Genomic DNA, 22,977 nt, shown 5'->3' with positions numbered 1-22,977 from the left:
GTGACTACTGACTGCACACTAGAGTGAGCTCCTGGCTGCTGCAAAGGACTTCGGAAATCAGGTTTTTCTTATATCGTTTTTTAACACTATGCAAAGTTTGCAGTCTCTAAACAAGCATTTACAATGCAAAGGTTTCGCCTTTGGAAAAGTTTAAGCTATTGGCATTGTAAATGACAAAATTTGTATTTATGTGTTGGTTTTGAAAACAGATAAATAAATGGCATTGTCTTTTACATTGCTAATAGCTCTAACTTTTCCAAAGGCGAAACCGTTGCATTGTAAATGCTTGTTACATTTGTCTACCCTGAGGGGGATCATTAAATCGAAGTTTTTTTCTTTGAGTGAATTTTAATCTCTTTGTACAATTAAATGTACGAGGTATAGCCTTTTAAAAACTGAAAGGAATGGTCTCCATTAGTAGGAAATTGATGGGGCTAGGTTAGGTGACGGTTACAGATCTCATTTGCATATAACACTATTACTTTACAAGTTGGCCTAAGGGGTACGTTCCTGCACTAGTGAATTATACTTTGTTTTAAATGAGGGTCCCGCAAAAATAAATCCGGCCTTAGTAAAACACAGAGGAAGTGCCGGGGAGCAACGGGGTTTGCAAGTTCATACATTCCTAGAATCAGTACATCGAAATAGCTGGAATTTTAGCAACCAATTTTAGGTTAGGAAAATGGTTTTAAGTGTTCAGCCTTACACTTTAGTTGAGCATGTGGGTATCCTTTTTATGTAGTCTCCATTTTGAGGGAATATTTAAATGGATGTTCTTTGTTTGAATTGATCTAATCATTTTTTTAAATAGAATATATCACATATGCTGTTTTTAAAATTGTAATGCATGGCTTTCATTAACTATGCAAAATAAACTCGACTGACCGCGTACTTGTCAAGTAAACAAACCTATCGCTTACAATATACCTAAAGTGGGACTTTGGGTCTTGAACCTTGAACTATTATTGGCTTTTTTGGATCAGCCTCTTTTAGTCATTAGTTTGCGAATTTGTCAATCACAACGAGTTAGCACAGTCTATTGAACTGGTGGATTTAGGAGTCTTCTGAAGGATAAGACACTAAGTGGACCGCCACATCGACGGTGTCAGACCATAACAATCACCAACTCATGAAGGTGTTGGTTTGGTAACTCTTCCAACATGGACTCATTCTGGCTGTAGCATGATTCAGTTGTGGTGGTTGCTGGTGACCATTATGGCACAGAGTTTGTTATAGTACTGTTGGAAAACAAGGAGGCTGGAGCCCACCTAACTGCAGGGTGGGCGAGTTCTTTGATTGGTGCACTATAAGTAGAAATTGCTCATTCAGTATGCATTTGTTCTTTCAAACCATTTTTTTTAATTTTTTTCCTCCCTCATGAAAGGTTCTACTTCTCCATTACCATAGTTGCATCTGGGGATAATTATTTTGTGTTTTATGTTGACGCTTGTTAAGTATTCCTGGAACTCCTTCCCATCAATCGTGATTTCCTTTTGCACGCAACAATTTCAGATTAGGCAGTACATTTTCAAATAAAGGCAACTGAGAATCACGAGAGTACTACATATGGGGCCACACCCTACTATGAGGTGCTGGTCATGTGGAGATGTACTAAGGTCTATGCTAATTTATATAAACATATCTACACAATCTTAGTCTATGATCAGGATTGATTGGTACAAAGGAGCCAGGCAAGTTGCGGAGGTCTTCAACCCTGGCATCTAAGCTCAGAAACCAGCCTTTCTTGTAGTCTTGCAATACAATGTTTTGTTGCCCCTGGCGTGCTAGTTGGTGAACACATGGAACTAATGCCAGTGAAATGAGGCTTTTGCTTTTCATTCTATTGTGGAGCATAGTACATAACCACCTTCCACAGTGGGCCAGAAAGTGGTCTCGTTTTCTAAGTCTTTTACTGCCTTCTAAGAGCCATTTCCAGATATGTTCTGAGTCTGCACAGACAGCAGAATAAGACAATGGTCTTTGTGTTCCTTCAAAAACGTTGGTGTGGCAAAACCTTTGAATATTTGCTGGTCATGACCAGTCATATGAACTCCAAGGACCCAAGCCCGTCTCTTTCTAAACATAAGATATTGACCTGGAAGAGGAGATAAAGAATCAACTTGGTACTTGAATTAAAGGCTGTAGCGGAGGAAAACACCAGCTTGAGTGCTCACTTTTCAACGTAGTAAGGAGAATGAGGAACGCTGCCTTGGATTGGCCACTGGAATACACATTATTGTCTATAAAAACGTATGCACCCGCACTCACCGACTGTCTTCTGGCGGGCGGGGCTCTCCTCCTCACACGGGAGCCTTGCTCCCTGCAGCACTCCTCCGGCGGTCGCTTTGGGGCCGCGGGCGGGGTTCTTCTCCCCCTGGGCTCTCCTAGATGCAGCAGGGCTCCCTCGCATCACGGGAGCCCTGCAAACCGCCCGCCATGCTTCTTCTTTCTTCCCCCCGGGCTGCGGGGGCGGGCACTTCCGGCCGGCCAACCACTTCCGGGTCGCTGCGGGCAGCGCAGCGGCCCTTCTCCTTAGGTAGGCAGGCGGGGGCTGATTTTTACGGGCAAATGCCGGGTGGGCACCGGCTCAAGATAACCATCAATCGGGGCGGGAGTGGACACGGACGGCGGGAGGGGGCGGGAGTGGACACGGACGGCGGAAGGGGGCGGGAGAGGACACGGACGGCGGGAGGGGGCGGGAGAGGACACGGACGGCGGGAAACGTGCACAGGACAGCGAGGGGGGGCGGAAATGGACAGCGCATCAGTGAAAGGGGAGGGAACGGGAAAAAACGTAACTCCGCCCTGGGAAAAAATCTCGGGAACGCCCCCGAATCTGGTCCAGCCTTGACGGACAGATCTCTGTTCCAATGGCTAGCCTCCATTTATGGAGCTAGCCAATGGGACAGGGGGGCGTATTCCATTCTCCTTACTGGAAATCAAGAGATTTCTCTGGAGGCGGAGCTGAGAGCTCCGCCCTCCAGCGAAACCTAAAAAGAATGCAAAGTTTGAAATTGCTTAGATTCACAACTTCACACAACCCTAGTTAAATGTCAAGATAGATAAATAACATAGAACACGATAAATACATGTTCTTCTTTAATCACCCACAATGCATCATTCTGTGCCTTTCTTTGCCGCATAAAGTCACACTCAATGGCGCTTGATTCCAGGTGCCCTGTGTCTGATGAGGGGCGCGGGTGGATCTGTGCCCGAGGCTTAAGCATGCACCCGAGTGAAGCGCCTGGATGGGGGGGGGGGGATATATAGTTAGAGGCCCCGCCCTCCCTAACACCCCTGGGATACTAAAGTGTGCTTTGCCTACACTCGGCGTGTAATATTCTGTTCTAGTGGGAGTTACAGTTCTTAGCACTTCTGCCCTTGTTCTTTCCAAAGAATGGTGAATGCACCCCACGTGCCACCTTGTGCCCTTTCTTGGCACGTCATGTAGTTATTCTCGCTGAGTTCTTTGGTTCACCGATGCCACGTGACTCTAGTCGCCCTCCTTGTAAGTTATCGGGGTGATCTTCAGATGTCTCTGGGCCGCGTCCACAGTAATCCCGTCGGTGCTCCCAGGAACCGTGAGTTCATGTTTCTTATTTTGCAGTTTCATGGAATCGACCCGAGGGTATTGGACGCTTCACGCGAGCACCAGAGACATTACACAGGACACGTCGATTTTTGGGAGGTCGGAGGGGAGGGAGGGGGTGGGGGGGAGAGGTGTTTCTAAAGATTTGCACAGAATGTCGAGCCGACACCGATCCCAAAGTGGCAGCTCCGGACATTACTCCAGATCCTCAGGCTTTGCTGCCCGTCCTTCTCATACACATAAGCAGCTCTGCAGGCTGTGACACGAGCACTCGCTGCTACGAAGGTTTCTAAAGCTGCACCCCGCCCAGGCCGCCTCGCCCATCCACCCCCCCTCCCCCCTGTCTGTCCCCGCCCCTCCCCCAGACCGGTTTTACCGGCTGCTCTGGACTTGGACTTTCTCTTTCTCTTTTTCGAGTGTGGTCGAAGGCGAGCGCGGGTAGGAACGGAGGTGACTGCCCCTCCTTTACAGGACTGCCCCTCCCCCCCTCAGAGCGGACAGATGTGCAGCCGAATGCGGGTCTGACGGGGTCCTCGGGTGTGGCCCAGCGGAGTGAGCGGTCAAATGTCCGGCCCTTCACCGGGTAAGTGGCCTCTGCCCCACCATAGACGCGTGAGCGGCGTGTGCTGCGAGGTAGATCGGCGGATCAATGCACCTGCAACGGCGACCGAAGGGGAGGCACAGTGTCTGTCCGTCATAGAACGAGTTCCATTGAGCTGGGTAACGACACACATCTGTTATTCAGCGCAAAGATACAACGGGTGAATGTGCGCTTTGCAAATACACTTTGTTATCTGCGCATTCAAGATTGGACCCCCCGCTGGCAGAGCTTGGGTGTCACCCCACTAGCAGAGTTTGGGTGTCACACGCGCATACCTCCAGCCCCTTCTGGTGCGGAGGGTTTTTGTCTCATTCATTTATGATTTAGATGAGCGAGTCTGTCGATTTTGTATGTCATTTTGTACAGTAACAAAGCAGCCTTGAAAGATATGTTCCTTGCATGAGCAGTAACGATGGGTCCTTGTGGCTGTTGTGCCTCTGTTGTTTCCCTAACAAAGTCCTGTGGTGTCTTCCATTCAATAGTGTTGTAAGACCCATGGGGAATTTTGTCTCTATAGCGCCCTGGTTGTTGCTTTGAAATTCTTTCCTGTCTCTAAGAACATCTTACAGCGTGAATATGCTGACAGACACTTCTGGGCAAACTGGCAGCCTTGCAGTTGGAAACTCATTCTCACTCTGGAAAGGTGAATCTCATACATTTGTAAATGGCTTCACCCCCCTTTGCTGCTTGATGAGCAGCTACAACTATTTCTCTCTTGGCAGGATGTGGAACCACAAGCTTGAAGGATTCAGACTAAATTCTAATGCTGATATATGAGTGACGAAGCGATACAAAAGGGGATGATGGACGGAGCGTTTGAGCAAATCAAACACTCACCCCCAGCCAACTGATCTGGGTTTAATCCATCACCATTCTTTAGCTCACTCAGCCACCCCAGTTCAGACATGGCTATATGCAAATCAGTCTGACCCTGTGCCTCATGGGAACAGTCCAGCCCGAACTGCCAAGCCATGTCTTCCCTGGACCGGAAACAAGCTTCCGAGGACCGGTTTCGGATTCATAATCCTCATCAGCCAGGCTATCTTCAATCCAGTGGCCAAGTGAGCTGGACTGTTCCCATAAGGCACAGGGTCAGACTGATTTGCATATAGCCATGTCTGAAATGGGGTGGCAGAGTGGGCTAAAGAACGGTGATGGATCAAACCCTGATCAGTTGACTGGGGGTGAGTGATTTGCTCAAACGCTCCGTCCATCCCCTTTTGTATCGATATATGAGTGACAGCACCTCTTGATGATCAAGTGATGATAGTCAGTTGTTTAGTGGCATCTCATTCTAATTGCCCAGTATTAAAGCAATAGGGGTGCACCTACTGTTACACCCAGTGTTTCTAAGTAATGGTTAATAATGACGACAAAGTAACATGTATGTCTGTTATTTGTCACTTGGTGTTACATTTATTCACTGTTAAGACTCGGTGAGCACTTGACAAACGTTAACAATGTATTAATGTGATGGGGGGGGCGTGGCTTGCGCGCCGCTTCAGCATGGCGGTCCGCGCTTGAGCTCCGTGGCAAGAGGCTCCCGGCCGGCTATTTCTCCGCTCCCCAGCTGCCCACACACGACATGACACCTCCCCCTTTCTTAACAAAATAATCGTCTTCAACTTATTCGTAGTATCTTGACTGTCCCCATACAGGTCTGCGGGGGTCCGCATGAGTCATAGACACATTGCCGTTCAGGCTTGGACTCAGTCAGCTTCTCAGGCGCTAGCAAGGTATAGTCTATTGAGGCACTGTTTTATTCAAGCTGCTGTCAGCTGCCTCGACAAGGGTATCCTTGACTGCGGGAGTGTGCCTTTGAAAGTACGGAGTATGAAAGTATGGAGTATTGTATGTGGTCTTCTGATTCGTTGCGGGCTTCAGTAGTCTTCCGGGTTATCCACCCATTTACAGATCCTGACGCGAATGTGGCTGCTTTGCGTGAGACGACAGTTGGTGACTCAGCTCGATAGCGGCAATCTGTCTTTCTTGGTAGTTCTCGTTCGACGTACGCTCGGTCTACTTCAGGAGTGGACGATGTTCTGGTTCTCTTCCGAGCATCTGTACGAGATCTTGCTCCCTTCTGTCTCTTTGAGTCGGGGGCAGTACTGTCCTCTTGTTTCGAGTCGTGCATACCAGTCAGCAGGGCACTGTCTGACATGGGTGACCCGGTTTGGTCTCGGGACTCATTTGTTGGCCCTGTGTCCTCTTGTTCCGAGGCGTGCATATCAATCAGCAGGGCGCAGTCTGCTGGAGATGTTTCGTTGTGTCTTTCCGGCAATCTTGACAGGAGTATCGCTTCTTGTGATGTGGCTGTCGATGGTTCCGCTAGATGTCGGCTGTCCGTATTCTTTTCTAATTCTTGCTTGAGTGACAGTTGATCTCTTACATGTGTGTCCGTTATTTTGGTTTTCTTCCGAGCGCCTGCATGCACTTCTATTTCTCGTTGTCTTATTCGGTCAGGGGCAACACTGTCCTCCTGTCCATGGACAGGCATATCCAACAACATAGGTGCACGTTTCCCTTCTGACTGATGATGATGACCTCTCTTTCCCAACGTGTTGGCCCTTCCAGGTGGGGTGACTGGGTGGTCTTTCCCCGCCCGGCGGGTGCAGTCGCCTGCATCCGCGCTTCTTCTGTGCCCCTTTTGCGTAAGCCTTGCTAACCCTTTCAGTGGTGACGGTATATTTTTCACGTCATGATGTTCCTGGGGCTGACACGGTATGTTGTTTTGCGGGGAGTTCAGGCATTGCGGGTTGTTGGCCTGAGGTGCGCGGCTTTGGACAAGGAAGACGGTTTTTGCTTCCACTGTGTTTTCAGGTGATGGACACCGTGACTGTTGTCGGTACCAGGATTCCGTTGATCTAGGTGATCGTCCAGACATGCTTTCTGAATCGCTCGATGACGCACTCCTGGAGTCGATGCTATCAAGGAGACACTCTTCTGGGTGCATCTCTTGAGGTGACGATGACACGCTCCTGGAGTCGATGCTGTCGAGGAGGCACTCCTTTGGGTGCATCTCTTGAAATGTCTTTTGTGTTGTTGTTGTGACGGGGTTGTTCGCTAGCCACGTATTTACTTCCTTGGTTTGGTCTTGGAACATTCGACTCTTCTCTATTTTCTCCTGATCACAGATGGCTTGAGCGTATGTGTCTTGAGTTGTTCGAGTGTGTGTGTATATCGGTTTCTGGAGATGGCGTGGCTTGTCCCCTCGCCTGTGTTTGGTCCTTTTCTCATAGCCGTTGAGTTGACTGTCGTCGGTCTCCTCTTCGTGGTCTGTGTCTCTGCATGATGGTTCTCCAGAGTAGTATGTTAGTTTCTGGATATGCCGTGACTTGTCCCCTCGCCGGTGTTTGATATCTTCGTCATGACCGTTGAGTAGATTGTCTTCGGCCTCCTCTGTGTGGTCTGTGTCACTGCTTGATATGTCTCCGGAGTAATGTGTTGAGTGACTTCTCGACGTTATGTCAACCTGGTTGTCACACTTCCTGGTTGTCCCAGTCTTTCGTACATCCTTATCCATTGTCCTTTGTGTTGGTGACTCAGGGAGTTCCTTGTCACTTTGTCTCTCATGGTATCTTGTTTCTGGTCCGCTGTCACTGCGTCTTTCATGATATCTTGTCTCTAGTCCGCTTTCGCCCTCCCTCTCTCGGGTTTTGTTTGTCTCCTGGGCTTTCCTCGCGGACATGGGGGATGCCTCCTTTCTTCTCTTTTTGTTTCCTGCTTCCCTGTCATTTTGTCTCTCATGGTATCTTGTTTCTGGTCCGCTGTCACTGCGTCTTTCATGATATCTTGTCTCTAGTCCGCTTTCGCCCTCCCTCTCTCGGGTGTTGTTTGTCTCCTGGGCTTTCCTCGCGGACATGGGGAATGTCTCCTTTCTTCTCTGTTTGTTTCTTGCGTCCTGGTGGAATTCCTTGGATGCTTCCCTTGCTGTGACTCGCTCTCCAACTTCGGCTCTCCTGATGATCTCTTTTAGCGAGAACCGCCCTTGAATGATCTTGCGCTTGGTGTCAGGCTTTGAACAGCCTTCAATCACCCGCAGTCGGATTGCATCTTCATTTGTGAAAGTGTCGAAGTGGCAACATTTCACTAGACGTTGCAGCCGGGTAATGAAGCTTGGTAGGGATTCTAATGGTTCCTGCCGTGCTGCGTTGAAAGCAATGCGTTCATGATCCACGTCTTCCTTTGTGTAGAAATGAGTGAGCAGCGTCTCTCTGAGTCCCCTATATGTCTCTGTATCCTTTGCTGAGAATGTTTTGATTAGGCGTCGGCCTTCGTGACCCACCAGTTGAAGCAATAGTAGTCGACGTCTGCTATCCCTCCGCTCACCGGTTGTTGCGAGGAATTCGTCCAACGACTCCAGCCACCTTGACCATTCGGGACCTAAGCAGTGGTCGCTGGTTTGTGCCACTGGAGGAGGTACTCCGATGCAGGGGTTGGGTTTGTGCGTGTCCTTCCTCACTGGCATGATGATGGAATGCGCAAGCTTCAGTTGGAAGGATTTGGTTTCTTGAGATCAGCTTGGTCGGCACTCGCCCGTTGGCTGTATGCTTCTTTGTTCGTAATTGTTGCGTTTGATTGTTTGTATTTGCTTGTGCTTGTTATGTTCAGAGTTTGCCTTTGCTCGTGTTTGTTGCGTTTAAGGCTTGCATTTGCTTGGGTTTGTTGCTTCATTTGCTTGAGTTTGTTGCTTCACACTTTGCCTTGGCTCGTGCTTGTTGTGTTTCGGGATCAGCATTTGCTTGTGTTCGTTGTACTTTATTGTTGCTTTAGCTCGTGCTTGTATGCGTATTTTGTCTCTTGCATTTGCATGTGCTTATTATGTTTGCTATTGTTGCTTTTGCTCGTTGCTTATTTTGTCTCTTGCATTTGCATGTGCTTATTATGTTTGCTATTGCAGTGTTTATTTATTCTCTGCGCCAATGCTTGTTTCTGATGTCTGTTGAATGCTCATTTCTGCGTGCCTGACTTAAAAATGGCCGCTTAGGCGTTTGAACAGGGGTGTCTTCATAGGCTGCCTGACTTAAAGATGGCCGCCGACACTGAAGTCTCAGTTCACACGAGACTTCCTTTTCATTCATTCCGGTCAATGCTGATTCATCCAGGACTCACCGACCGCTGATCGCAGAGGCAGCAACTCTTCTCCGGGTCTCTTCACCCTCAGAGCACTGCAGCATCCAGGTGAGGTCGGGGTGTACTCCCACCTTACTTTCCTCGGTCGCGTGTTCACTCGGGGACTGCATGCCAAGTCTCACTCATCGGGGGTGAGCTCCCGATTTGGGTTCCAAACAGCGCTCGGTTTCAGGCGGCTCCAGCGCTCAACAGCGCTTGCTGGTCGGGCTTCGCACGATCACCCGATCGTGGAGTTGGCTCACTTGCCAGGACTACAAGTGAAGTTCATGGGGCAGCATTCAGGCTCGACGTGTGGCGCGTTTCGTTTTTCGCGCTTCTTGCACTCGGCGCTGACACAGGCTGCAGGCTCTCAGGTCTCGGGCCGTTCACGGACGGCAGGGGTTGTGGGCAGATGTGGGTTTCAGCATAATCCCACCCTCGTCGCCATTGTCATGCCCCCCAAATAGGACAGGAGCCAGGAGTAGGCTTCAACACATCTTTATTCATGGCTATCCTACCCTTAACTAACCTTTCCATTTCCTTTTCCTGCTCCTCCCTTTCCTGCTCCTCCCACCGGTCTATCCTCATACACTAGACTGCTACACACGACATGACACCCTTGTGAGCGGAAACAAAGGTATTCAGCAGCGGAACATGCAGGGAATAGAATGACGGCGTTTTCCTGATGTTTCTGTCACAGGCTGCATGATTTCTGCCTCAGGCTTCCGAGACGCTCATTCTCCTCACGGACGGCCGCCATTTCCAGCTCCTGACGCACTTGGCTGTTCTCCTCAGGAATGCTGTCGTGGATACATTATTGCAGCTCGTGGGGGCTGTCCTGGAAGTTTCTGCTCTGATGCCTGCATTTGGTAACATTTTTTCCTTTTTTATGCTCTTTTCTTGCTACTTGGCTGGCAATTCACTTGGCCTCGCGCTGTTCTCTATCAGGGCAGTTCTATTAGACTAGTGTGGATATTTTTCGCAAGAACTCTTTGCTGAGCCCTCCTGCTCTACTTGTAGTTATCTAACTCAGTAAATACCTATCTGCCTGGCATATAAGTCCGCCGCTATTCTCTCCTTTGCGCCTATTGAGCTCAGTGTGCTATATCTGTAGTTTTTGGACATCAGTCTGCGCACTTTTTTCATTCAAGTGGTTATTTATTTTTTCTCAGTGGCTTCTCCTTCATGGCTGCCAATATGGGTCGTTCCTTGAATACCAAAGACTCTAAAGATGTTGGCACGTCGCTGAAAAGGCTTAAGTCGGTGTCTCCTACGCCTGAGTCTACTCATTCAGATACTACTTCCACGCTGGACACCATACTGGCACGCCTTAATGAAGTGCATGATATTGCACAGTCCACAAAAACTAATACAGACTTATTGCAAGTGGAGGTGTCTGCTATCAGGAATGACTTTAAAGCCCTCTCTCTTCGTGTTTCGACTGCGGAATCACGGATTAGTTCTGCGGAGGATGGTATGCACAAACACTCCAGATCCCTTAACCACTTGGAGCGCTCAATGGCGGCATTGCGCAGAGATCTTACTGAGCAGGAGGATCGTAATCGTAGATCTAATCTACGTATTTTTGGCCTTCCGGAAGATTCGGAGAAGTCATCTTCATCTATGATAGAGTTCTTATCTCATTGGATTCCAGACACCTTACAAATCTCATTTCACAGAGAGTTTGAGATCGAAAGAGCACATCGTGTTCCAACGTTTCGGTCTAAAGCGGCTACCCAGCCAAGAGCAATCATCTTTAAGCCTTTGCGACATCAACATACTGAACAGATTCTCTCTCATATGCGCAAAGCTAAACAAGTTCTTTGGGATGGACATCGTATCTCAATTTCTCAGGACTTTGCCAGAGATACTGTCATCAGAAGAAAGGGTTTCCTCAATCTTCGTAAACGTCTCTCTGAAATGGGCATTCCTTTTTCGTTTTCTGGTCCGTCGAAGTTCCGCATTACTTATAAAGGTCGTTCTAGAATTTTCGATGAACCGGCTGACTTATCTACATTCCTGGACAACCAGCTGGAGATAGAGATGGAGATTCAGAAGGCGACTTCGCAGTCTGCTAGTGCCTCGGGCACTTGATGTGTTTTCTTATTTTTTCTGACTGTATTTTCTTGTTGATCTGGATCTCTTCTCTCTCATGTTGAGTTTATTTGTCGATTTTACCTTCCAAGGCTGTTAATAGACTTTTTCTGATTTTTTTCTGTTCTTTTGGTATCCGTAAGGGTTTTTGTTCTCTTCTTCTTATTTCTTTTCCTTTTCTCTGCTTCTATCTATTTCTCTTTTTTCTAGTTAGGTTTTCTCCCTTTCTGCCGCTCTTCTGGCCTTTACCTTCGGTCATTGTTTATCTCAAGTACTGTTTGCGCTCTCTTCTTCCTTTCTTTCCTATCTACTTCCACTTCAGATATCTATTGTTCTTATCTACAGTTAGTGTTTGTTCACGTACGGTGTCTCTATTTCTCGAATATGCATTTTAACCTTCATTAATTTCTCTACTATTCATGAGTTACCTCTTGCATTGGTTATTTTCAATCCAGTTTCTCGGATTGTATTCATTCCTATAACTGTGTATTTTGATATTAGACTGCTAACTATAAGTGTTTATGCAAGTTTTCTTAGTTAAGTTTTGCATATTTACATTTTTTAGTTGCTTTGGATTGCTATTTGTGTCAGTTCTCAATCCCTATTTTACTGTTTCTGCTTGATATGGTTTCCTTTAGGTCACTATTATTTCGAGTCACTTTTCTTTTTTCATGACGTTTATATCTTCATATTTACTTTGTTTCCTCTCATATGTGTTGTTTTTCTCTATTTCTTTTATCTTTCTATTTCATTATCTTTCCTCCTTGTTACCTATATATCTCCTCTTCAGAGATATATTGTTTTATATACATTTATAGTTGGTTTATTCACTATATTGCTATTTTTAGAATATGCATATTGATCGTCACCCATTTATCTATTGTTATCCCTCAACCCTGAGGATAACGACGGACCTGCTGTTTGGAGAGTGAGGAGGGAGCCGAGGGTGCTTGCTGCTGCCTGCCTCGCCTGTTGCCTGCTCCCGCCGCTGCCCCTCGCCGGACCCGCTTCGCGGGTCCCGCTTCGCGGCCAGGAGTGTGCCCAAGGCTGTAAGGGTTTGCTGTCTGCCTGTTCACCGACCGGCAGGGCTGCGAGCTAGAGGCGGGGGACTCCAAGTTCCAGGAGCCCCCGCGCGCCCGTGGTCATCTGGGCTGCTCTCCCTGCCGGCTCCGCCCCTTGAGTCCAATCAGCTAACAATAAAAGAGGAGTATCATCCCCGCTGCGCGGGAGCGCGCGGGAGGGCGCCGGGAGAAGCCCGGGACAAGGGCGGGACCGTCTGTGGCCGTCCGGGGCCGGAGGAGGCCGGGCTGGGCCACCCCCCTTGATCGTGTGACACATCATATATCTTAGTAAGTGACACAGATTTCTTCGTATTACTTCGCTTTCATTATGGCGACTGCTACTAACACAAGTCCTGTTACCAGCCAATTGATGTCTTTTCCAACGGAGTCTGGCCCTTTGGCCATTGGCCCCCTAGATAAATTCTTTTTCAATCGCTCACTAGCAATAGACAAAGAATTAACTTTGGCAGAGAAGCGCGCTGAGCGCAGGCTATCCATTGAAATACTTAAGAACTCCATGGACAAGTCTTCAAATGTTGTCTACCCCACTTTGGTAACTCCTCTTTCTTCAGTGAGTCTTCCAGTTACAAATGAAGGCTCTGAGGCCCTGGGTGAAAACACAATTAAGACTGCCGCGACGGATTCTAACAATACTTGTGGTAGCACATCTCACCCATTATTGCTCTCTGATTTGGGCCATCAAGTTATACCTGTCAATTTTAAAACTGGGGCTAAAAGGAAACGTTCAGCTGCTGTAAAAAACTGCAAAAAAATGGCCCGACCACCACCAAAAAGTAGGAAGTTACATACATCTGTGAACATTGGGAACTCTGTTAATGAGCCAGTACAAAGAACAGGACGTGTAACACCAACCACTCCTACTTCTCAAGTTGATGGAGACAAAGTGGACGATTCTTGTTCTGTTCCAAAAGTTCTAAGTAAAGACAATGATGTACTATTTGCAAATGTGCTTCCTGAATTGGAAAAAATGTTTAGACTGGTACTCACTCCCATAGAGGATAGAATTGCTAAACTCATTGATAGGTTAAACCACTTTGAGCAAAAAACTTTAGACAATTTCTATTCTACAAAATCCCTGATTAAAGCAAGCAGGGTGGAAACAAACTCAAACCCTCAGGTCGTGAATACCCCCGATATTCAGGACAAGGGTAGAAATCCTAGAAATAGTTCCCCTCTACCTTCCAAACAAAATAAACCCCCAGCAAAAGTCACTGCAAAACCCATAGCTAGGGCCGATAAAGCGGCTTCGGGTTCTGAACCTTCACAGTCGAATTCGATACATCCCATACAGTCCTCATTACCCCAGCCACAAAAACAACCAGCCAACGTAAACGTTGTAGCTAACTTGCGTCAACAAGTGGGTAATGCACCAACATCTGCAAGCGCCACTGCCAATACATGTATACCTCCAAACATCAAGGAGGTAGGAAACGGGGCTAATGTTTATCAGCCGGCTGTTAAAGCCCCAACAGTGCCCTTAGCTAACAGCAATCAGGTGCAGAAACCCGCCCTTCAACCTGTTCCCCAAGTTCCCAAATCAATATCAACGTCCTTGCCAAAGCCACCTCATAGAAAACCCCCAATCAATCTAACTCCAGACTCCTTCCCCTATGTGGCAGTTCTCATCAATGTACCACCTTTACCCCCAGGACAGAGAGAGAACTTCCAGATGCTCAAAAACAAGACCATGCACTGGTTAAAGGAAAATCGTCCTCTGCCGGGTGGTATAGATGGGCTAATAATAGGGGCTAGGAGAATTGACTGGATGGGCTATACACCAAAAACCCTGGGGGGGAATGTATAGTGGTTAATTTTCAAGATCCTAGGGTGGTGGGTTGGATAACAAGGCAGGGATGGGGAACAAATAAGGGCGGTATAGGTATTGTGGACCTCACCTTTTTTTACCCCAGACCAACAAGTGTAGCTACAAGCCTTCTAAATGAACCTATAATTCCCCCCATAGCGCAATGGCCAGTTGTTTCTTTACCACCCCCCCATGTTAGTTTTAATTATGCTCCTCAAATACACACTAATCCCCACGTAGGATGGCAGGATTCAGGCTGGGGATATTGACACACTGGTACTAACATCATGGGCGGATTTTCAATAGAAGTAGAGGCGTTGGGTGATGTCTGTGGTAATATTATTGCGGCAAATATAAAGGAGAACAACGCAGAAGCTGGGTGTGTGGCCGAAGTGGGTGGCTTTAGACAAGGAACATCAAATCCAAATGCCATTTATCCTGCAATGGACGACTTACATGTGGGTTTAATGGATGACACAGACAGGCTGGCTAGTGTAATGGGAATTTCTATGTCATCCCATGATTCTTCGCTTGCCAAAGCTCGGGACGGAACAAATGCAGATATTGGCACCCTTCTGTCTTGGAATATCGCCGGGTTGGCCAGCAAGTTGGATTCCCAGCTTTGGGTAGATTTCATAAGCAGCTTTGACATTTGTTGTTTTCAAGAAACCTGGGCTTGCGATCCACTTTTTTGCTTAGGTTATGTGAATTATTATATACCAGCCATCAAAGGGGTAAGAGGGCGGCCGAAGGGTGGCCTAACAGTGTGGGTCAGACAGGGTTTGCATATTGATACAAAAATTCTTGACCTGGGAAATAGTGATTTACAAGCCCTTAGAATCTCTGTTGCAAACGGTCAACCAATAGATTTATATAATATCTATGTGAGGGGTGGCAAAGTAACAAATCTATCGACCATTGAGCTGTTGTCTGATGTTATGGAGGCCAATTCCCAGGGAAATGCAAAGATAATTGCAGGGGACTTAAACAGGACCTTTGAACCCTTGAACTGTATAAATGACCCTAATGAGTGTGAAGAGGATAATCTCTGGGGAGTACCATCTCTAAATTTACAACCTGTGAAGCGATGGACCAAAGAGATTTTACAGTTAAATGGAATGTGTTTGGAATGTGGCATAAGAGCCCTCAATGGTAGGACACCTGGTGATAGGGAGGGCAGTTTTACTTTCGACAATGGCATTAACAGGAGCAGAATTGACTACATATTCTGTAGTCTCCAGCTGTGGAATGGGGTTGTTGACATGGTCGTTAGGCCCCGGGTTGAAAGTGATCACAACCCCTTATGTGTGTCACATAAGTGGTGGAATGCAGGTCTAGGAAATCCTACTGAGACACACGACGAAACCCCTCTTTTAAGTAACGATGAGCGAAGGCTAAAATGGCCCAAGGTGTTAGCAAACGAAGTTACTATGACGTATATCGTTAATAAGGTTGATGGTGCAATCTCCGAGATTGAAGCTGCTGTCCCAGTGGCTCCCGGGGACAACGTTATCACTGAAATCCACAATAAGTTATTCTCCTCTTTAAGATCATGTTTTTTTATAAAGAAAAGAAAAGGGAAGAAAACTAAAGAAGTGGGTAGGTGGTTCAATAATCATTGCAGAGCTGCACGTCTAGATCTGGGGCAGGCAATAAGGAACAGGGATCGAGCTGCAGTGATTAAACATAGGAAATTGTACAATGCAGCCATCTATCGTGCAAAAAAGAAATGGGACGAAGACCATTGGGCCCAATTAAAAGAAGCCTCCGATAATAAAGACTCAATGTTATTTTGGAAAATCATTAAGTGGGGTAGTGGTGCGGGTCCAGCAAAACCTGACAATAACGTACCAGTAGATTCCTGGGTCGATTATTTTGGGCCTCAGTACGCGGAAAGTAATACATCCGTGATAGCTGAAGATATAATTCCGGTCTATGCAATCGAAGATCTATTCTCCCTCAATGAAACAGAAATTGCCATTAGTTCTGCGAAATCTGGGAGGGCGCCTGGCCCAGATGGCATCCCCCCTGACATTTTTAAACATGATGTGGCTAGATGGGCGAGATATATCCTGCTTGTAGCAAATGCCCTAGCAAAGGGGGCAGTGGTTCCAGACATTTGGAAAGGTGCTACCATTATCCCCATCCACAAGAAGGGCGATCGCTCATTGCCTGCAAATTATAGGCCCATAAGCTTAATAGCCACTGTACAGAAAATAGTTGGAAAAATGGTAACAAACCAGCTAATGGACTGGGTAGAAGACAACAGCGCCCTCTCCCCATATCAAGCGGGATTTAGGCGAGCTACTAGTACCATCGACCAGGTCTTTCGCTTCACAATACTGAGGTGGAAGACCGTTGAGCTGGGAAGGGGCAGCCTGTATGTCGCGTTTGTCGATCTGCGGGCTGCGTTCGATCTAGTCCCCAGGTACAAGCTATGGTCGGTGCTCCAAAAGCTGGGGATTCCTGCAGAACTGCTAACATTAATAATGCGACTGCACGAATCCAACTTTGCCAGAGTCCAATGGGGAGGAAGTAGCGAGACAACAGTGGACTTCCCTGTGGAAAGAGGTGTTAGGCAAGGTTGCTCTATGGCCCCTCTACTTTTCTCGTTATTTATTAACGGGATAGTCGAGAGAATGCTAAGGGCTAGTGTCGATGCCCCTTCGTTGGCGGACACCAGGGTTCCGATCCTGATGTTCGCTGACGACACTCTTGTTTTGTCCAAGACTCCCATGGGGCTGCAGCGTGCATTAAGCATTTTTGATGCTTTTTGCATGGAGCACGGGCTAGAGGTAAACGTAGGAAAAACCAAACTAATGGCCTTCTCTGCTGGAAGTAGAAGCCATCCTAAGATAACCTTAAATAACAGCAGGCTTGAACTAGTCAATGAATTTACATATTTGGGAGTGCAGATTGCGGGGGGGACTGGCTGGACGCATCATGTGAACAAAGTAGTCCTAAAGCACCAGCAGCTATCAGGTGCCTTAAGGGGGGAACACCGTAAATCAAAAACAAAACCTATAAAACCCGCACTGATAGTGTACGATGCGAAGGTTTTGGGTGCCACCTTATATGGCGCTGAACTGTGGGCTTGGAATAGTCTGATGGCTCTCCAGACCTCCGAGAACAAGTTTATGCGCGGGATTACCGGACTTCCGCAGAGTACCCCCCTGATCCCATTGTTTATGGAGCTTGGTAGACGAACGATCATCGATAGAGCTCGATTGCGACCAGTTCTTTACTGGAGACGCCTCTGGACGACTCCAGAAATAAGACAGTACGCGGAGGGCTTTTTGTGGATAATTAAGGAAGATATCTTCCATAAGATAAAATGGCTAAAACATCTGAAGACCATGTTGGAAAATCTAGGGTTTTCAAATCTTTGGAATAACCCTGAGGGGGAAACCTTCCCAAGCAAAGAAGCCCTCAAAGAGCAATACTGGGATTGGCTGGGTGGCAAGATGTTGAATGACACCAGGGCAGATTCAATGTCTGGTCGTTTCCAGGAGACTAAAATTTTACCTGTCCTAGAAAATTATTGGGATAACATCACGGTACCAATGGATAGGAAACTTATTTTCCAGTTAAGGTCAGGATCTATCCCTCTTAAAAAATTGACATCTGGTTGGCACAGACCCACTAATAGCCTATGTCCTGCCTGTGAAAATGCCGAGGAGAGCCTAGGCCATTTTCTCTTTTCATGTGAAGCTTATGTGAATCCAAGGAGGAAATGGCTCACGCCGGTATGCAAAAATTTGGGGACACGTGATAGTTCGGTGGCCCTAAGAATCCTATGTACAACATATCAGGATTCAATAGTCATGGGTGTCGCCAAATACATGGGTTGAGCTTGGGCGATAAGACGACGGTCCTTAGGGGATAGCAGGTAATTTAGGGATTGCTTTTAATAAATTAATAAATTTTTATGTATTGGTATAAACTGTTTTATCTGTAATGTTGTATGAGCTGCACCGTGTTTAATGATTTTTTTACTCTGTATTATGTATTTTGTGTAACTGTTCTGATTTTATGTGCTTTTATGAGATTTGTCTCGAATAAAGCTTATACAAACAAACTATTGTTCATGAGTTACCCTATGCTTTTGTTGGTTTTCATCAGTTTTTCTGACAGTATTCAATACTATTGATATGTCTATTGATTTTAAATTGCTGCCATTCTGTGATTATACAATTATATTCGTTACGTTAAGCTTATTTGTATTATATTGAGGTCTTTGCGTTGCTACTTGTGTCTGTTCCCAAGTCCTCTATTACTGCTATCAGTTTAATATTTTTTTTTGGGGCTAGTGATATCACTCAATTTTCCTCCTGGTGCGGGTCCCTCATTTGCCCTCTTCCACGTTCTCCCTAGTATGTTGCTGGTCTTTTTTAGGCCTCCCCTTCTACTTCCTCTCTCCTTCCTTTCTTTTTTCTTTTCTTCTTTTCTTCTTTCCTCTTTCTCTTGGATTCCTCACATGGCGTCTACCTCAATGTTTATTACGCTTAATGACTGGTTCCCTATTTGTATGCGGCTGCTTCTTTGTTTGTCGTCCGTGTCGTCTTTTCTTTACCAATATGTATGTCCATGCCGGGTTTAAATGTTTTATCCCTTAATGTTAAGGGTTTGAATCATCCAGTCAAGAGGTCGAAAGTCTTAGATTACTGCAAATCTTTGTCTTCTGACCTGGTTCTTTTTCAGGAGACCAAGGTCACAAGTAGGGAGGCGATGCTTTTGAAGAAGGAGTGGGTCTCGGATGTCTGCTGTTCTGATGCCTCTGGCAAACGAAATGGGGTTATTACATTGGTTTCAAGAAATTCTGGTTTATCTATCCTTTCTTCTGAGCACGATTCTGAAGGTCGTTGGTTATTATCTAAATTGTCGGATGGTCATCATGATCTATACGTGATGAATCTCTATGCTCCCAACGTTGATGATCCGACTTTTTGGAAATCTGTTACCAAAAAATTGCATGACACCCCGCACTCGGGCAAACTTATTGTAGGCGGAGATTTTAATCTACCAATGGACCCTCTATTAGACAGGAACTCTGCATTTAAGTTTCGTCCTCCTAAATCTCACAAACACCTACTTACTATGTGTTCCCTTACTCGTCTTCAGGATGTATGGCGTCTTCATAATCCCACTGGTTGCGATTTTTCTTTCTTCTCTTCCCCTCATTCTTCCTTCTCTCGTATTGACTATCTCCTGGTTCATTCTTCTCTTGTTTCCTCCTCTTCTTCTCCACTTATACATCCTATTTTGATTTCGGATCATGCTGCGGTCACTTTTACTTTGTCCTCCTTTGTCCCTCAAACGCGCGCTCGTTCGTGGAGAATGAATACCGAAATCTTGCAGGATGCCTCTCAGGTTGATGAGTTTTCTAACGCTATAGATACCTTTTTTCATGAAAATGAAGGTTCTGTCTCCTCCCCAATCGTCCTATGGGATTCCTTTAAATGCACTTTTCGTGGTCAAGTGATTAGATGTATGTCCAAACTGAATTTGGATATTAAACAGGAGCTTCTAGATTTATCATCTCAAATTAAAACTCTGGAAGCCACTTTTCGACACTCTAAAGATTCCTCTTGTTTACAGCGAATAAAACAACTCAAATACAAATATAATACTATTGTTACTAAAAGAGCTCATATTGGTGTACAGGCACAAAAATCTAAGAAACTGTTGTTAAAAAATCGTGCTGGGAAGATTTTGGCTGCTACATTAAAATGTCAGGATTTCTCTTTCAAGTCCTCGCAAATCTCGTCTATCACTGATCACACGGGTTCTAAAAAGTTCCAAACAGGAGAAATACTTGAAGTTTTTCGGGATTTTTATAATAAATTGTATACTCCCTCCAATGTTTCCACTTTTGACCAATGTCAAGCTTTTTTACATTCGGTCCCGATTCAGTCGGTCTCTGATGATGATCGTACCTCTTTAAATAAGCCTATCTCTCCCGAAGAAATTGTTTCTGCAATCAAAGCTACTCGATCGGGTAAGGCTCCAGGCCCTGATGGTTATCCAATTTTATTTTATAAAACTTTTCTTCCTAAGATTGTTCCCAAATTACAATCTCTCTTTGATTCTTTTGTTAAGGATGGGTCTGTTTCGGGTACAGCGGCTGAAGCTACCATTGTAGTGATTCCGAAAGAAGGGAAGGATCATTCCGATCCCAAGAACTTCCGTCCTATTTCTCTCCTTAACATGGAAGCTAAGATTTTTGCAAAAATTCTGGCACAAAGATTAGAGTCCTTTATCCCTCATCTTGTTCATCCTTCTCAAACTGGTTTTGTGAAAGGTCGGCTTGCGCGAGACAATGTACGCACTTTTTGTCATATTCTTGGTGCTGCCAAAAGATCTCAACTTCCTGCCGCGGCCCTAGCCCTGGATGCGGAAAAGGCCTTTGACAAGGTATCTTGGCCATTTCTTTGTGCTGTTTTATGCGCGCACAACCTTGGCGGCTCTTTTATTAATATGGTAATGTCCCTATATTCTCAACCTAAAGCTAACATTAGAGTTAATGGTGCTACGTCGTCGTTTTTTAATCTTCGTCAGGGTACTAGGCAGGCATGCCCTTTATCCCCACTTTTATTTTTATTATCTATTGATCCTCTTCTTCGATTGATTAAGTTACACCCTGATATTAAAGGTTTTTGTTTCGGACCTCACTGTATCAAAACTGCTGCATATGCAGATGATGTTCTTATTTTTTCAGACGATATTGCCTTAGCAATTCCTGCTATTTCAAGTACCATTTCCCTTTTTTCCTCGGTTTCCGGTTATACCTTAAATAAGGATAAGACGGAATTGTTTCCTTTGAATGCCTATTGTTTCCCTGCTCATATTGGTTCAGCGGGCTTTAAATGGCAGTCTACACACCTGAAATACTTAGGAATTTATTTCTGTTCTACTCTTTATGCCACCGCCGCCTATAATGAATCTCAGACTCTCCTGAAAGTCCGACGTCTTTTGGATACATGGTCTCCGAAGCGTATTTCATGGTGGGGTCGACTCTAGACTCTTAAAATGATGATCACGCCGATTGTTAATTTTCTCTCATCTATGCTTCCGGTTAAACAATCAGACTCCTTTTTTCGTGAAATTGATGCTCTGACTTCTAAATTTCTGTGGAATGACAGACGTGCTAGAATGGCATACAAATTTTTGCGTCGTCCTTGCGACATGGGGGGTTGCAATTTTCCTGATTGGGAACAATATCAAACTGCCTTTTTGGCCTCTCAAGGTGCTTTATGGTTCTGTTCTCCGTCTCTTCATGTCCCTTCTTGGTTGCTCATAGAACAGGAACTTGCATCCCCTTTCCCTACTGCTTCTTTTTCCACGGCATCTACTTTACATATCCTGTTTTCTCGCTCTATCATTCTGGATACAATAGCAGCGGTCAGGAAATTAGACCAGAAGATGGCAATCCCTTTACATAAAACTAAGTGGTCATCTATCTGGCGGAATTCCAAAATTTAACTCCCCATTACTCCTAACCTCATGTCTTATTGGGCAGGTAAAGGAATCTCTCTTGTTAAACATTTGTATGATACTTCTGATGAGCCCTTACCTTTTTCCACCTTGGCTCAACAGCATTCTTTAACAAATCTTGACTTTTATACCTTTCTTAAAATCAAAGTGGCCCATGCCAAGCTTCGTCTTCATCCTACCTCTACTACCATTTCACTTTTTCATATTTGGATTAAATCTGTTCATGTTGCCTCCAAAATTTATAAATTTCTGTCCTCTGCTTCTCTACCTGCACAGACGGTTACCCAACAAAAATGGTTACGTCATTTTGATCCTGCCATCACGGCTCATATTTCATCTGAGACTTGGCAATTAATTGGTAAAGTTTCTCTTCGCAATAAAATTGCACCTTCTGTAATGCAATCTAAGTTTTTCTCTATGAATCTCCCCCATTGGACGCCTGTACGTCTTCACTCGCTCAATCTTAAAGATGACAACCTTTGCTGGAGTTGTGGTCGGCTGCCAGGTGACTTCCATCATATGTTTTTTGGATGCTCTTTGCTTCAATCTTTTTGGAAACTAATTCATAAACATCTTTCTCTTATTTTTGGTATTGAGTTTCAACTCTCTTTTCCTTTAATTTTACTGGGCCCGCTGGCTGCCCCTACTCCTCTTCCATTAGATCCATTGGAATTACAGTTGTTGGATCTTCTTTTTTCTATTGCGGTGAAAATCATTCTTATGGAGTGGAAATCCTTCTCGCTGGTTTCCTATCATACATGGTGGGCTTGGGTTTCCTTTTTACGCAGTGCTCACACGTCGGTTGCTCGTGCTCAGATTTCTCCATCTATATCTAGTGGGGTTTGGAAAGCTTTGGATGATTATATGGAGTTGTCCTCCAAAGGGTTGGTTCCTCAGTTTCCTTTTGGTTTGTCTGTCTGACTGTTGTCTTCCAAGTTCCTGGGTTGATTAGTCCTGTGAGTATCCTTTCTCTTTTTCTTCTTCTCTCTCTCTTTCTCTTTTCTCTTTCCTGTCCCCTACCCCCTTTCAGCTTTTCTCTGCTCTTTCTCTTCTTTCCTCTCCTGTTTTATTCTCTTTCCTCCCCTGCCCCCACTTACACATTTGATAGTGATACGGTTGTTTAGTGCATTGATAGTCACTTTATTTAATTGGACTCTATGCTCTATAACAGGCTACCTTTCATTCTTTATGCATTTACTTTG

At 45.7% G+C, this 22,977-nt stretch overlaps 1 protein-coding gene across 1 annotated transcript in view; it reads left to right on the top strand.

Annotated features, from left to right (window-relative positions):
* The first annotated feature begins 4,015 nt into the window (after window positions 1-4,015).
* Window positions 4,016-22,977, top strand: part of LOC147662661 (butyrophilin subfamily 3 member A2-like) — a 282,106-nt gene continuing 263,144 nt past the window's right edge. Inside the window, exon 1 of the mRNA XM_086951010.1 lies at window positions 4,016-4,171. The gene's annotated coding sequence lies outside the window, so the exon portion shown is untranslated. The remainder of the gene's footprint in view (window positions 4,172-22,977) is intronic.

The sequence above is a fragment of the Lissotriton vulgaris genome, unplaced genomic scaffold, assembly GCF_964263255.1.
Source record: "Lissotriton vulgaris unplaced genomic scaffold, aLisVul1.2 SCAFFOLD_1143, whole genome shotgun sequence".
NCBI lineage: Eukaryota > Metazoa > Chordata > Amphibia > Caudata > Salamandridae > Lissotriton > Lissotriton vulgaris.
The sequence above is the reverse complement of the archived record's forward strand: the minus strand, read 5'-3'. Positions and strand labels throughout refer to the sequence as shown.